This window comes from Anomaloglossus baeobatrachus, chromosome 2 (genome assembly GCF_048569485.1).
Source record: "Anomaloglossus baeobatrachus isolate aAnoBae1 chromosome 2, aAnoBae1.hap1, whole genome shotgun sequence".
Taxonomy (NCBI): Eukaryota; Metazoa; Chordata; class Amphibia; order Anura; family Aromobatidae; genus Anomaloglossus; species Anomaloglossus baeobatrachus.
In genome coordinates, this window is record NC_134354.1 from 779926802 (window position 1) to 779943099 (window position 16298).

Consider the following 16298-nt stretch of genomic DNA (forward strand, 5'->3'; position numbering starts at 1 on the left):
CGTGATACCCACAGAAGTGACCCCGTGGCCCGGATCTGAGTACCCCCTAATCCCCGGGCGACACATTTGGCGTCACGAACAGGATCCTACCGTTCTACCAACTGGTGGAAGTGCGCCTTGTGTGACCGCCGGAGGTGTCCGGCCGAAAGTTTTGCAAAGCCGCCATCTTGGGCGCGAAAAATTTCCCGCTCGAGCGTCTTCCCCGAGCAGGAAAGGCGCGAAAGTGGAGCCCCGCCCCCTGAAGAAGGAAGTGCTAAAAAGAGGCTAAGGGGGACGGGATGGCGTCCGGCCGCATGTGAACCGCGGCTGTGGAAGCAGGGACGCCAGGACTCTGCCAGTGTTTGGTTCCTGGAACACCGCTGCACGAGATGTCCCGTCCGTCCGGCACCGCTGAAACCTCAGTGCCCGTGCCCGCGGCCAACGCCCCGACCGACCCGTTACCTCTGTCACCGGTAGCGGAGCTCGCAGCGTCTGCGAGGGAGGGCCCAGACCTGGGGTCCCCAGGGCTTACCATCGTCACCGCCCTGCCACCGGTCCCGGCTTCCATCCCAGCCGCACCGCCAATGTCGACGGCCCCGGCAGTCCGCCCGGCCGCGACGGAGATGACGACGGCTCCGGCAGTCCGCCCGGCCGCAACGCAGAAAAGCACCCATCCCGTTAACTATCTGGGCAGCCTGGTTCTGGACTGGGGTCAAGGGGTGCTGCCCATTTCTTAGGGGCAGCATCAGGGCCAGGTTGTTTGGGTGGGTGACTAAAGGACCCGTTCCGTTGCCATTATTAAAAGTGTTTATTTTTGTTGCAACGTTGAAGTAATGTGCATCCCGTTGTGGGAGGTTTGCAAGGTAATGCTTGTGTTTTAATGTTTGATATGCCTTTCTACTTTTTGCAGTTAAAAGAAAAATAAAACCGGTGATGGACGGGCAGCCCGCGGACGGTCTGCATTTTGCTAAGGGGGAATGTGGCGCCCTGGACAAGCCAGGGGCCACAGGGAACAACACACACACACACCCCCACCCCCAGCAGTTCACAGCAGACATCCCCAGTGAAACTTGATTCCTTTCCTCGGGCTCAGACAGACACACCAGGTGGGCGGAGTCAGGAGATGGAGACACCCACCCAGGAGTTTAGCTGGCCTGAGGCAGGAAACAAGCCCAGTCAAGTCCAGGGAGAGGAGGAGAGAGAAGGTCTGCTGGGAGACAGAAGCAGACAGGGGCCTAGGTTGGAGCCTAAGGCCCCCGTGCAGAGAGTGAGGCAGACGATAGTGGCCGTCTGCGAGAGCCGGGAAGACAGTTGGTGGAACCGTAGGTAGCCGGGGCTGGGCGGTGGCCCACCGGTACTGAATCGGGGAGCCAGCTGGAAACCGGAGCGCAGGAGGAGCGTACGGAAGGTGCAGGAAAGGACTTACATTACCAACCTGGGGTCAGGGGAAAAACACCGCAGCCGCCTGTGGGACCCGTCCATCCAGCCGTGTGTTTTACTGAGAACTGTGTCATCATTACCGGCTGAGTGAGTACCACCGTGCCGTGTGGCACCGCGCTGCCCCCGCGACCCTGCACCTCTCCAGGCCCCGTAACCCGCCTGCCAGCTCCAAAACCCTCCACGGGCCCCGGGACCACCAACCCCCCTACCCACGGAGGGGACATAACAACTACGCTGCTCCCTGTCATCGCTCCCGGGATCCCCGTCCAGAGCAGCGGTGGTGTCACAACCTCACCACAACCGTGGGTGGCGTCACGGACAATCTCCCTTACCTAACCCCTTTTTACTGTGGAGCCTGGGATCACAGACCGGGTCACGCCACCATGATACCCACAGAAGTGACCTCGTGGCCCGGATCTGAGTACCCCTGATCCACGGGCGGCACATAAGCGCTAGTAGTATTCGTCACTCACACACAGACCGGATGGTACCACTGGCATCACTTCACTCCACGAGCCCGAGCATTGTGGCTGCTTCCAGTACCAGGGGGAGCCAAGCACGACACTTGGCTTTCAATAGAATGCAACTGGAACGACAAGAGACCAGAGACAGTGACACATCTTCGACAGGAATGATGCAGATCTGCGTGTGAGAGCCCATCCACCATTGGCGCTTGCCAACTCTAATACGGGCTTTACACGAGACGATATATTGTGCGATATGTCGTCGGGGGTCACGGTTTTTGTGACACACATCCGGCATAGCGCACGACGTCGTCTCGTGTGACACCTCTTAGCGACGCAGTATCGCTCACAAATCGTGAGTCGTGTACTCGTCAACTTTCATAATATCGTTTATTTTCATGGGTGCAGGTTGTTCATCGTTTCCGTGGCATCACACAGTGCTCCGTGTGACACCACGGGAATGATGAACACAGCGTACCTGCGTCCCACGGCGCCCGCCGGCTTAATGGAAGGAAGGAGGTGTGCGGGATGTTTACATCCCGCTCATCTCTGCCCCTCATCTTCTATTGGCCGGTTGCCGTGTGACGTCGCTGTGACGCCGAATGTCCCTCCCACTTCAGGAAGTGGACGTTCGTCACCCACAGCGAGGTCGTCCGGACGGTAAGTGCGTGTGACGGGGGTTAAATGAGTTTGTGCGCCACGGGCAGCGATTTGCCTGTGACGCAAAAACGATGGGGGCGGGTACGATCGCTCGTGCAATCGCATGATAGATAGACTCGTGTAAAGCAGGCATAAGTGTTTTGCGTCTAACGGGGTCTGGTCAGTGTGATTCTTTTGCGGGCATCTGCTTTCCTTAAAGGGAACCTGTCATTAGCAATATGCACCCAGAACCACGAGCAGTTCTGGGTGCATATTGCTAATCCCTGCCTAACCGTCTCTATACACTAGCATAGATAAAGGGATCTTTAGAAAAAGTATTTCCTTTATGATATGCTAATGACCGCAGGGACTAACGCTCGTGTGACTAGTCCCTGCGCTCATTAGCATATCATAAAGAATCTTTAGAAATACTTTTTCCAAAGATCTCTTTATCTATGCTAGTGTATACAGGGACGGTTAGGCAGGGATTAGCAATATGCACCCAGAATGCTAGCATATTGCACCCGACAAATTTCCTTTACTGAAGGGTCTACTGTATCTTTGCTGCTGTATACTATTTATTTTTTTTACATTTACCATAACAAAAATTCAGCCAGCAGAGGTTGTGTTTTTGCTGCTTTTTTTCATTAATTTTATGCAAATTAAAGCTGCTTTTTACAGTAACCTATGAGATTTCAGAAATCTCGCTGCTTTTATTTTCGGACTGAAATTGAAAACTGCTGCATTTGTGGTGGAAGCAGCATGTCAATTCTTTCAGTGTAAGTTCAAATTCTTATGAAACTGCAAATTTTAGGAAATTGGTTTCGATCCTCAGTGAATCGATTCACTTATTTGTAGTTATCAGATTTCCCCTCTTCAGGCTTTCTCTCTATAATTGCCAGTTGTCTCTGAGCTAGTGAGTAGAGACTAGCTTCTATGATGTCTCCCATACACAGCACACACAGAGACAGGAAGGATTCCTGCTCTCCTGTCTTTATATAGTACAAATGCAGAAGCAACAACAGCAGTACTAAGCAGTGTAGCTGTGAATCCATCTAGAAAGCAGCAGCAGCATCTCTCCCTCCGTTACACTCCTCCTCTTCCTCCTAGCACCTACTTTAAGCTTGAATATGAGCTGTAATCTGATCCCTCAGTGAGCGGACACTTTAATGTAGCACAATTTCAGAAGCAACAACAGAAGCACTGAGCAGTGCAGTTGTGAATCCATCTAGAAAGCAGCATCATCTCTCCCTCCGTTACACTCTTCCTCTTAGCACCTACTTTAAGCTTGAATAGGCAGCTGTAATCTGATCCGTCAGTGAGCGGACACTATAATGTAGCACAACTTCAGAAGCAACAACAGCACTACTAAGCAGTGTAGCTGTGAATCCATCTAGAAAGCAGCAGCATCACCTCTCCCTCTGGTACACTCCTCCTCTTCCTCATAGCACCTACCTTTAAGCTTGAACATGAGCTATAATCTGATCCCTCAGTGAGCGAACACTATTATGTAGCACAATTTCAGAAGCAACAACAGCAGTACCAAGCAGTATAGCTGTGAATCCATCTAGAAAGCAGCAGCACCACCTCTCCTTCAGTTACACTCCTCCTCTTCCTCCTACCATCTTCCTTTAAGCTTCAATAGGCAGCTGTAATCTGATCCCTCAGTGAGTGGACACTTTCATGTAGCACAATTTCAGAAGCAACCACAGCAGTACTGTGGTGTAGTGTAACTGTGAATCCATCTAGAAAGCAGTAACACCATTTCTCCCTCTGGTACACTCCTTTTCCTCCTAGCACCTACTTTATGCTTGAATAGGGAGCTGTAATCTGATCCCTCAGTGTGCGTACCCATTTATGTAGCACAATTTCACAAGCAACAACAGCAGTACTGAGCAGTGTAGCTGTGAATCCATCTAGAAAACAGCAGCACCACCTCTCCTTCACTTACACTCCTCCTCTTCCTCCTACCACCTTCTTTTAAGCTTAAATAGGCAGCTGTAATCTGATCCCTCAGGGAATGGACACTTTCGTGTAGCACAATTTCAGAAGCAACAACAGCAGTACTGAGCAGTGTAGCTGTGAATCCATCTAGAAAGCACCAACATCATCTCTCCTCCCGTTACACTCCTCCTCTTCCTCCTACCACCTCTCTTTTTAAGCTTCCATAGACAGCTGTAATCTGATCCCTCACTGAGAGATCACCTTTATGTAGCACAATTTCAGAAGCAACAACAGAAGCACTGAGCAGTGTAGTTGTGAATCCATCTAGAAAGCAGTAACACCATCTCTCCCTCTGGTACACCCTTCTCTTCTTCCTACCACCTTCCTTTTAGCTTCAATAGGCAGCTGTAATCTGATCCCTCAGTGAGCGGACACATTTATGTAGCACAATTTCACACGCAACAACAGCAGTACTGAGCAGTGTAGTTGTGAATCCATCTAGAAAGCAGTAACACCATCTCTCCCTCTGGTATACTCCTCTTTCTCCTACCACCTTCCTTTTAGCTTCAATAGGCAGCTGTAATCTGATCCCTCAGTGAGCAGACACATTAATGTAGCACAATTTCAGAAGCAACAACAGCAGTACTAAGCAGTGTAGCTGTGATTCCATCTAGAAAGTAGCAGCACCACCTCTCCCTCCATTCCTCTCCTCCTCTTCCTCCTAGCACCTACTTTAAGCTTGAATAGGGAGCTGCAATCTGATTCCTCAGTGTGCCAACACTTTAATGTAGCACAATTTCAAAAGCAACAACAGCAGTACTGAGCAGTGTAGCTGTGAATCCATCTAGAAAGCAGCAACACCACCACTCCCTCCATTACACTCTTCCTCTTCCCCCTAGCACCTACTTTAAGCTTGACTAGGAAGCTGTAATCTGATTCCTCAGTGGGCGGACACATTAATGTAGCACAATTTCAGAAGCAACAGCAGAAGCACTGAGCAGTGTAGCTGTGAATCCATCTAGAAAGCAGTAACACCATCTCTCCCTCCATTTTACTCCTCCTCTTCCTCCAAGCTTGAATAGGCTGCTGTAATCTGATCCTTCAGTGAGCGGACACTATAATGTAGCACAACTTCAGAAGCAACAACAGCACTACTAAGCAGTGTAGCTGTGAATCCATCTAGAAAGCAGCATCATCATCACTTCCTCCTTTACACTCCTCCTCTTCCTCATAGCACCTACCTTTAAGCTTGAACACGAGCTGTAATCTGATCTCTCAGTGAGCGAACACTATTATAAAGCACAATTTCAGAAGCAACAACAGCAGTACCAAGCAGTATAGCTGTGAATCCATCTAGAAAGCAGCAGCATCATCTCTCCTTCGGTTACACTCCTCCTCTTCCTCCTACCACCTTCCTTTAAGCTTCAATAGGCAGCTGTAATCTGATCCCTCAGTGAGTGGACACATTTATGTAGCACAATTTCACACGCAACAACAGCAGTACTGAGCAGTGTAGTTGTGAATCCATCTAGAAAGCAGTAACACTATCTCTCCCTCTGGTACACTCCTCTTCCTCCTACCAGCTTCCTTTAAGCTTGAATAGGGAGCTGTAATCTGATCCCTCAGTGAGTGGACACGTTAATGTAGCACAATTTCAGAAGAAACAACAGCACTACTAAGCAGTGTGGCTGTGAATCTATCTAGAAAGCAGCAGCACCATCTCTCTCCCTCAAATTCCACTCTTCGTCCTAGCACCCACTTTAAGCTTGAATAGTGAGTTGTAATCTGATCCCTCAGTGAGCGGACACGTTAATGTAGCACAATTTCAAAAGCAACAACAGCAGTACTGAGCAGCGTAGCTGTGAATCCATCTAGAAAGCAGCAGAATCATCTCTCTCCGTTACACTCCTCCTCTTCCTCCTACCACCTCCCTTTTAAGCTTCCATAGGCAGCTGTAATCTGATCCCTCAGTGAGCGTACAATCTATTTTATTTTGGTCAAGACAGAACGATGAGTTATAGAGAAGAATTGGCTCATAAGTGGAGAAAGACACATATTTCACTGAGAAGATGTTACAAAGTTTCTTAGATATGCGTATAATATCGATTTATGCAAAGTTTGCAGCTAAAACAACTATAACCAGAGAGAGAAATTCATTAAGTTGTTGCCAATCCTGGAGATAATGAAATCCCCCAATGTAGCGCACGGAAGGAATACATTTCCAGACCCCCAGGCCCCTTCACTCTTACAGTAAATAATCCTTTCTATTATATTATAAAACTTTCTTACTTGTAGACATAGGAGATGCCTCTGCTTACAGGTAAATTACTGGGTGTAAATAAATCATTACATCGGTCTTCGTATTGACCCTCCATAAATTACTTCTCTTCTCAGAATTGCTTTATCTTAATATCGGGAATCTATATTACACTCCAGACATTTTGGTAATTACTTTGGCTGCTGAGCTCTGACCCTGCGCGGATACCGACCTCGTCATGTGGGAGCTTTAGGAAAAACTATGTTGTCACCTTGATACATTTTTTTTGTTTGGCTTTGCAGCAGCCGCCTGGCATTGACCCTTCTTTTATCACTGTGTGTGAGTGTTCTAAGTGCAATTTAGGGACCCTCCTGTTAACAAGACTCCTCCTGCCTCTCTCGTTTTTCAGATGTGGCAGAGCTGAGCTGGTTGATGTAGTAGAGCTGAGCTGGTTGATGTAGCAGAGCTGAACTGGTTGATGTAGCAGAACTGAGCTGGTTGATGTAGCAGAGCTTAACTGGTTAATGTAGTAGAGCTGAGCTGGTTGATGTAACAGAGCTGAGCTAGTTGATGTAGTAGAGCTGAGCTGGTTGATGTAGCAGAGCTGAGCTAGTTGATGTAGTAGAGCTGAGCTGGTTGATGTAGCAGAGCTGAGATGGTTGATGTAGCAGAGCTGAGCTGGTTGATGTAGCAGAGCTGAGCTGGTTGATGTAGCAGAGCTGAGATGGTTGATGTAGCAGAGCTGAGCTGGTTGATGTAGCAGAGCTGAGCTGGTTGATGTAGTAGAGCTCAGCTGGTTGATGTAGTAGAGCTGAGCTGGTTGATGTAGTAGAGCTGAGCTGGTTGATGTACAGAGCTGAGCTAGTTGATGTAGCAGAGCTGAGCTGGTTGATGTAGGAGAGCTGAGCTGGTTGATGTAGCAGAGCTGAGCTGGTTAATGTAGCAGAGATGAGCTGGTTAATGTAGCAGAGATGAGCTGGTTAATGTAGTAGAGCTGAGCTGGTTGATGTAGTAGAGCTGAGCTGGTTGATGTAGCAGAGCTGAGCTGGTTGATGTAGCAGAGCTGAGCTGGTTGATGTAGCAGAGCTGAGCTGGTTGATGTAGTAGAGCTGAGCTGGTTGATGTAGTAGAGCTGAGCTGGTTGATGTAGCAGAGCTGAGCTGGTTGATGTAGCAGAGCTGAACTGGTTGATGTAGTAGAGCTGAGCTGGTTGATGTAGCAGAGCTGAGCTGGTTGATGTAGCAGAGCTGAGCTGGTTGATGTAGCAGAGCTGAGCTGGTTGATGTAGCAGTGCTGAGCTGGTTGATGTAGCAGAGCTGAACTGGTTGATGTAGCAGAGCTGAGCTGGTTGATGTAGCAGAGCTGAGCTGGTTGATGTAGCAGAGCTGAGCTGGTTGATGTAGCAGTGCTGAGCTGGTTGATGTAGCAGAGCTGAGCTGGTTGATGTAGTAGAGCTGAGCTGGTTGATGTAGCAGAGCTGAGCTGGTTGATGTAGTAAAGCTGAGCTGGTTAATGTAGCAGAGCTGAGCTGGTTGATGTAGTAGAGCTGAGCTGGTTGATGTAGTAAAGCTGAGCTGGTTGATGTAGTAGAGCTGAGCTGGTTGATGTAGCAGAGCTGAGCTGGTTGATGTAGTAGAGCTGAGCTGGGTGATGTAGTTCGTTTTTCTCATTTTGCACAATGCTTTCTTCCTTGCTATTAGAAATGGTCAGATTTTGGCGTATTTGTTGTTACTGAACCATAATATCAGCAATAGTTTTTAAGGATTTGGTCACTCAGCTGTAGATCCAGGAAGACACAACTTCATAAACTTTACCCCAATAGAGCAGCTCTGGAGGTCTGCTACCTCCATACACAGAACACCGAGCGATTCCAGAATCCTTTATTTTACCTGCTGCACCACACCCTAAGGAGGCGATATGGTGAACAGCCGTCCTACCTATCTCTAGCTGTTCATAGAAACCGGGCCTTTTTTGAAGCCATTTAACCCTCTAACTACCTAACATACTGGAGCATATATCACTGAGGCTAACAATCCCAGTGAGTCATGTCTCCCCTCTAGGATTTTACCAGTGACAATATCACAGTTTGTAAAGGCTAAAATGAAATGTATTACATGGGGCTAGTGCGCCTCCGATATAGAAATGCTGGTACCAATCTGTTCTCTGTGCGTGAACTTCATGCAGTTTTCTTGTTCCCCTGTGCGCCCCGACATCAGATGACCCTAATTCTGCTCCATCTATAAACAGTAGCTTTTATAAATATATGATTTTGTGACACTCTATCAGGAGATGTTTATGCTCTATGTGTCTTAGTGCTGCCGCTCAGTGGTGATTATGTGAATTGCAGGCTGTCAAGGATTTTGCTAGAATATTGCGATAATACAGTGTGTTTACAGAGCTGTTTACATTTCCTTTTGGGGAACACCCCCAGGACACCAGGAGTTTATATAAAACTCGCCCCCTTTTGAGGCATACCCTCTCGGCACCAGGGCTTTATATAAAACTTGTCCACATTTCTGGAACGCCCCCAGGATACCCGGGATTCATATAAAAAGCTGTTTCCTTTTGAGGAACACCCCCAGAACATCTGAGCTTTAAAAAAAAAACATTTTCTTTTGGGGAACACCACTAGTATACCTGGGATTTATATAAAACCTGTTCCCTTTTGGGGATCACCTCTAGGACACCCGGGGTTTATATAAAACCTGTTCCCTTTTGGGGATCACCCCTAGGACACCCGGGGTTTATATAAAACCTGTTCCCTTTTGGGGATCACCCCCAGGACACCTGGGGTTTATATTAAACCTGTTCCCTTTTGGGGATCACCCCCAGGACACCTGGGGTTTATATTAAACCTGTTCCCTTTTGGGGATCACCCCCAGGACACCCGGGGTTTATATAAAACCTGTTCCCTTTTGGGGATCACCCCCAGGACACCCGGGGTTTATATAAAACCTGTTCCCTTTTGGGGATCACCCCCAGGACACCTGGGGTTTATATTAAACCTGTTCCCTTTTGGGGATCACCCCCAGGACACCCGGGGTTTATATAAAACCTGTTCCCTTTTGGGGATCACCCCCAGGACACCCGGGGTTTATATAAAACCTGTTCCCTTTTGGGGATCACCCCCAGGACACCTGGGGTTTATATTAAACCTGTTCCCTTTTGGGGATCACCCCCAGGACACCCGGGGTTTATATAAAACCTGTTCCCTTTTGGGGATCACCCCCAGGACACCCGGGGTTTATATAAAACCTGTTCCCTTTTGGGGTCACCCCCAGGACACCTGGGGTTTATATTAAACCTGTTCCCTTTTGGGGATCCCCCCAGAACACCCGGGGTTTATATTAAACCTGTTCCCTTTTGAGGATCACCCCCAGGACACCTGGCCATTATATAAAACCTGCTTCCTTTTGGGGATCACTCCCAAGACACCTGAGCTTTACATAAAACCTACCTCTTTTTGAGGGCCACCCCCATGACACATGGGATTTATATAAAACCCGTCAGCTTTTGGAGAACATCACCAGGACACCTGGGGTTTATATAAAATCCACCCTCTTTTGAGGAACACCCCCAGGACACCCAAGGCCCCCTTTTGGCGCAGGAGTCCTGGGGAATATCAGGCAGTTATATATCTGCCTATGCAAAGCCACAAGTTACACTACACAATGATAAGAAGTCATACTGGTTTCTGCATATCATACTATACAGCAAACTCAGCTCTCCGGCACCGGACACCTTCCGCTCTGCTGCATCCGTGCGAATCATATTACACTGCAACACAAGACGCTCATATTCCTAAACAGCAATGATACTTATCTCTAGAAAGGCGACCTTGCATTACCCTAAAATTCAGCTATTTCACCGCGTCGCCTGATTTTCCCACCTCGTCCCTAAGTGGCTCCTGTGATTTTTGCATTTCTTTGTCTCTGCCTGTTTTTCGCCCACACTCGGTTGTCAGTGCAGGTTTGATTTCATTGTTAGTCGCGTGGATGTAGGAAAAGCCGACACGTGGGACTGTATGTACAGGCAGGCACTCGGCGTATCCACACACAGCTTATTTATATTTACTGGGGGCACTTAGATACAGCGCACCCACTGCACGTATCCGAGCCTAATTGTAGGAGTGCTGCAGACGCTAATGATGGAAGGCTTATCAGCGGCGGAATATTTCTGTGCATTAGGAGAACCTCGCGTGGCTCCGATCCAGCGTCGTGCACTCTATTTATAGAAAGTCAAGGGCTCCAGGAGCGATCGCACAGTATCGCCATGATTAGCTCCACAGACCGACGTCACGCCCAATTTGGAAAGGATGAAGATGAAAAAAAGTAGCACTTTACATATAAGACCGGTAATCCCGCGCGGCTCAGCCATGAAGAACGTCTCTACGCGATAATCAGAAGAAAACAGAACATTTAATAGTGTCTGATACCTCGCTAAGAATGCAGAGCCCAGTACTAAGGGGGCTACCTAATAGTTTATAGTGTGGAGTGCTCTCACGGTGTTCAGTGGTGTAGCACTAATAGAGGCAGACTATGGGGCCCGTGAGTGAGGGGGGCCCGGTGCCACTGCCGAGACCCCTGCCTGACATCACACCTTCAGCTATATCCGCATATTGGATGTAGATACAGTTGAAAGCAATGATGGAACAATTCCCTCTTTCCTCCCTTCCTTCCTATTTATTCTTCTATTCCCTCCTTCCTCCCTTCCTTCCTATTTATTCTTCTATTCCCTCCTTCCTCCCTTCCTTCCTATTTATTCTTCTATTCCCTCCTTCCTCCCTTCCTTCCTATACATTCTTCTATTCCCTCCTTCCTCCCTTCCTTCCTATACATTCTTCTATTACCTCCTTCCTCCCTTCCTTCCTATACATTCTTCTATTACCTCCTTCCTCCCTTCCTTCCTATTTATTCTTCTATTCCCTCCTTCCTCCCTTCCTTCCTATTTATTCTTCTATTCCCTCCTTCCTCCCTTCCTTCCTATACATTCTTCTATTACCTCCTTCCTCCCTTCCTTCCTATTTATTCTTCTATTCCCTCCTTCCTCCCTTCCTTCCTATTTATTCTTCTATTCCCTCCTTCCTCCCTTCCTTCCTATACATTCTTCTATTACCTCCTTCCTCCCTTCCTTCCTATACATTCTTCTATTACCTCCTTCCTCCCTTCCTTCCTATACATTCTTCTATTACCTCCTTCATCCCTTCCTTCCTATACATTCTTCTATTACCTCCTTCCTCCTTTGCTTCCTATACATTCTTCTAATAATTTCAATCCTTTCTAATCCTTATTTTATTCTTCTATGCATTCCTCCCTTTCTTCCTTCCTTCCTTCATTCCTTTTTCACTTCATTCCATGCTTCCGCTTTTCTCTTCTACACATTGTTATATTCTTTTGCTTCTTTCCTCCCTTCCTTCCTATACATTCTTCTGTTCCTTTCATTCCTTCCATCTAATCCTTCTTTTATTCTTCTATGCATTCATCCCTCCCTCCCTTCCTTCCTTCCATCCTTCCTCTTTTCTATACATTCTTCTATTCCTTTGCTTCTTTCCTACCTTCCTTCCTTGTATGCATTCCTCCCTCCCTCCTTCCCACTCTTCCTTCCTTTCTTCCTATTTATTCTTCTATTCCTTCCTTCCTCCCTCCCTTCTTTCCTTCCTTCCTTCTTCCCTTCATTCCATCCTTCTCTTTTGTTTTCTACACATTCTTCTATTCCTTTGCTTCCTTCCTTCCTCCCTTCCTTCCTATACATTCTTCTATTACCTCCTTCCTCCCTTCCTTCCTATTTATTCTTCTAATACCTCCTTCCTCCTTTGCTTCCTATACATTCTTCTAATAAATTCAATCCTTTTTTCTAATCCTTCTTTTATTCTTCTATGCATTCCTCCCTTCCTTCCTTCCTCCCTTCCTTCCATCCTTCCTCTTTTCTTTTCTATACATCCTTCTATTCCTTTGCTTCTTTCCTACCTTCCTTCCTTGTATGCATTCCTCCCTCCCTCCTTCCCTCTCTTCCTTCCTTCCTTCCTTCCTATTTATTCTTCTATTCCTTCCTTCCTTCCTTCCTCCTTCCCTCCCTTCTTTCCTTCCTTCCTTCTTCCCTTCATTCCATCCTTCCTCTTGTTTTCTACACATTCTTCTATTCCTTTGCTTCCTTCCTTCCTTCCTTCCTATACATTCTTCTGTTCCTTTCATTCCTTCCTTCTAATCCTTCTTTTATTCTTCTATGCATTCCTCCCTCCCTCCTTCCCTCTCTTCCTTCCTACATCTCTCCCTTCTTTCCTTCCTTCCTTCTTCCCTTCATTCCATCCTTCCTTTTTTCTTTTCTATACATTCTTCTATTCCTTTCATTCCTTCCTTTTAATCCTTCTTTCATTCTTCTATGCGTTCCTTCCTTCCTCTTATTGCTTCTATTCCTTCCTTTTTTCTATTCTTTCTTCTTTTTCTCTCTTCTACATTTCCTTCTACCTTTCTGTCCTTCATTTCTACCTTCCTTCCATTCCTTCCTTCTTCCCCCTCCCAGTCTTCCTTGTTCTCCGCACCCCTCCTCTCCTTCTGTCCTCTTCCTCGGTGGCAGTGGAGGGGTGACATTCATCCTCCCTAGTCGTCTTGGGCAGTGATTGAGTTTAATATTAGTTTTCTTGGTATTCTCAGATTGGGACGTTGTGATTTTCTCACCTCCCGAGTCCTTCGTATTTTGGGATCTATATCTCCTTTCTGCTTTTTACTGTTATTTGATCCGGAGCCGGAGTCATCGCTTCAATATCTGATACTTATTGTGCAGATGTGGCTGAACCTGTCCTTTTAACCCTTGCTTGGTCCTCTCAATGTCAGCAGGTCCTTCTTCAGCCTCTAATTCCACAGAACACGTTCAGCTCTGCTACATCTGCATTGTTTTTGGTTTTTTTGTTCTTGTTATCTCTGGAGTTTTTACATAATATATGTTTTTTCTGGTCGTCAGACTTTAGTGATTCCATATGTTTGTGATGCAGCAGAAGAAGGCGACTGTACAGCGATCCTGCCGGCGAGACGCTGGATGTGACGCGAGTGGGAAATAAAAAATACCGCCTTTATAATAAAATTATGCATTCCGCTCCACCGTGCGTCTTCTTTCACCGACTCCATGATGAAAGCTAATCCTTGTCTTCATTTATAATGACCTCCAGCTGTGTTGTATGTAATGCCACCAAAGCTTCCAAACACAAATCCCAGAACATTAGAGGAACTTCTGAAAGCGTCTTAACAAAAAAAAAGTTTCGGAGCCATCATAAATTAAGGCAAATCGCAGGAGGCTTTAAAAACATCGCTCGCTTTCCATTCTGATTTTTTTATTTTTTCTCAAAGGGGGAAACAAAAAAAAAAATCTATTGTTTATTCCCTTTGGATGTAGGATATAGGGTGTAGTTCCATATTTCATCACTAGATGGCAGAGTCCTCTAAATGCTCGGGATAGATGTGGATGCCGCCAGCTCAGCACCGAGCTCCCGCCAGCGACTCAAGCTTTGCTTTTCTTCACTTTTTCTTCACTTTTTGTTGTTTAGGGCTTAAAGCTTTGACTCGTTATGTCATGAATTTATTCTCTGTGCTATAAAGTATCAACAACATCTGTCCTAAGTCCTTATGAGTCCCAGAAATGGATGACGACAGTTGGAGCCCACTGGCCACCCTAATGTGTGGAAAAGCTTTGAGTAAAGGCTACTTTACACACTGCGATATCGGTCCCGATATCGCTAGTGTGGGTACCCGCCCCCATCTGTTGCGCGACACGGGCATATCGCTGCCCGTGCCGCACAACATCGCCCAGAGCCGTCACACATACTTACCTGTCCGGCGACGTCGCTGTGACCGGCGAACCGCCTCCTTTCTAAGGGGGCGGTCCGTGCGGCGTCACAGCGACGTCACTGAAACGTCACTGAACCGCCGCCCAATAGCAGCGGAGGGGCGGAGATGAGCGGGACGTAACATCCCGCCCACCTCCTTCCTTCCGCATAGCAGCCGGGAGGCAGGTAGGGAGAGCTTCCTCGTTCCTGCGGCGTCACACGCAGCGATGTGTGCTGCCGCAGGAACGAGGAACAACTTCGCTACTGCTGCAGTAACGATTTTTGAGAATGGACCCCCGTGTCGCCGATTAGCGATTTTGCACGTTTTTGCAACGATGCAAAATCGCTTATCGGTGTCACACGCAACGGCATCGCTAATGCGGCCGGATGTGCGTCACAAATTCCGTGACCCCAACGACTCCGCATTAGCGATGTCGCAGCGTGTAAAGCCCGCTTAAGGGTTGTAGATTTTGGGTTTGGTTTCAGGTCTTAATTGTTCAGATACATGAGGAATGGATGCTAAAATGTAACCCATCTGGTTCTACATTTAAAAGCCTAATACTAATAAGATAAAGTAGCATTGGTGGCGGTGAGAGATGAATCAAGGGGGTTTATGTAAAACAGAGATGTCTGCTCATTACATTAGTGGGCCTCTGATATAATTTATGACCATCTACAGTAGACACACGTTTTGCTATTTATCCATAAATCCATCCAGCCATCTGTCCATTGGTTCATTCATCCATCCATTTATCCATCCATCAAACCATCCATTTATCCATTCATGTATCCATCTATTCATCCATTTATGCATCCATCAATTTATCCATCCAACTATTGATCCCTCAACCCATCCATTTATGCATCCATAAATCCATCAATCCATCTATCAAATCATCCATTTATCCATTCATGTATCTATTCATCCATTTATGCATCCATCAAACCATCCATGATCCATTTATCAAATCATCCATTTATCCATCCATCTATCCATCAATCGGTCCATTTATACATACATCCATCAAACCATGTACTGATCCATCCATCTATCCGTGATCTATCCATTTATCCATCCAGCCATCCATTTATCCATGAATCCATCCATCAAATATCCATTTATCCATTGATCGATCCATTTATACATCGAGCCATCTATCTATTCATCCACTGTTCCATCTACCCATTGACCCATTCATCTAGCCATCAGTCCATTAAGGAATCCATTTATCCATCAATCTACCCATCCATATATTCATCCATTTATCCATCAATCTATCCATCAAACCATCCATTGATCCCATGATCCATCCATGTATCGGTCCATCCATCGACTGAATCATCCACTCATTGACCCATCCATCTAGCCATGAATCCATTAAGGAATCCATTTATCCATTAATCCATCCATCAAACCATTCATTTATCCATTGATCTATCCAACTATCCATTCATCCAGTGATCCATCCACCCAATGACCCATCCATCTAGCCATGAATCCATTAAGGAATCCATTTATCCATCAATCCTTCTATCAAACCATCCATTTATCCATTGATTCATTCATCTATCCATCCACCCATTGATCCATTCATCTAGCCATCAATCTATTAAATTATCCATTGATCTATCTACTTGTAAGTTATATCACATTGATCTATTTGTATCTATCAATCTAGATGAAGAAAGGTGAAATGTGTGTTGAGTTGAACCTAATGGCACACGGGCAAATCGTCTGTATTTTTGCTTCACACAATTT

General features: G+C 46.6%; 1 protein-coding gene across 1 annotated transcript in view; it reads left to right on the forward strand.

Annotated features, from left to right (window-relative positions):
* The window catches only part of LOC142292304 (melatonin receptor type 1B), a 212568-nt gene that overhangs the window by 25119 nt on the left and 171151 nt on the right, over nucleotides 1–16298 (forward strand). The window lies entirely within an intron of this gene.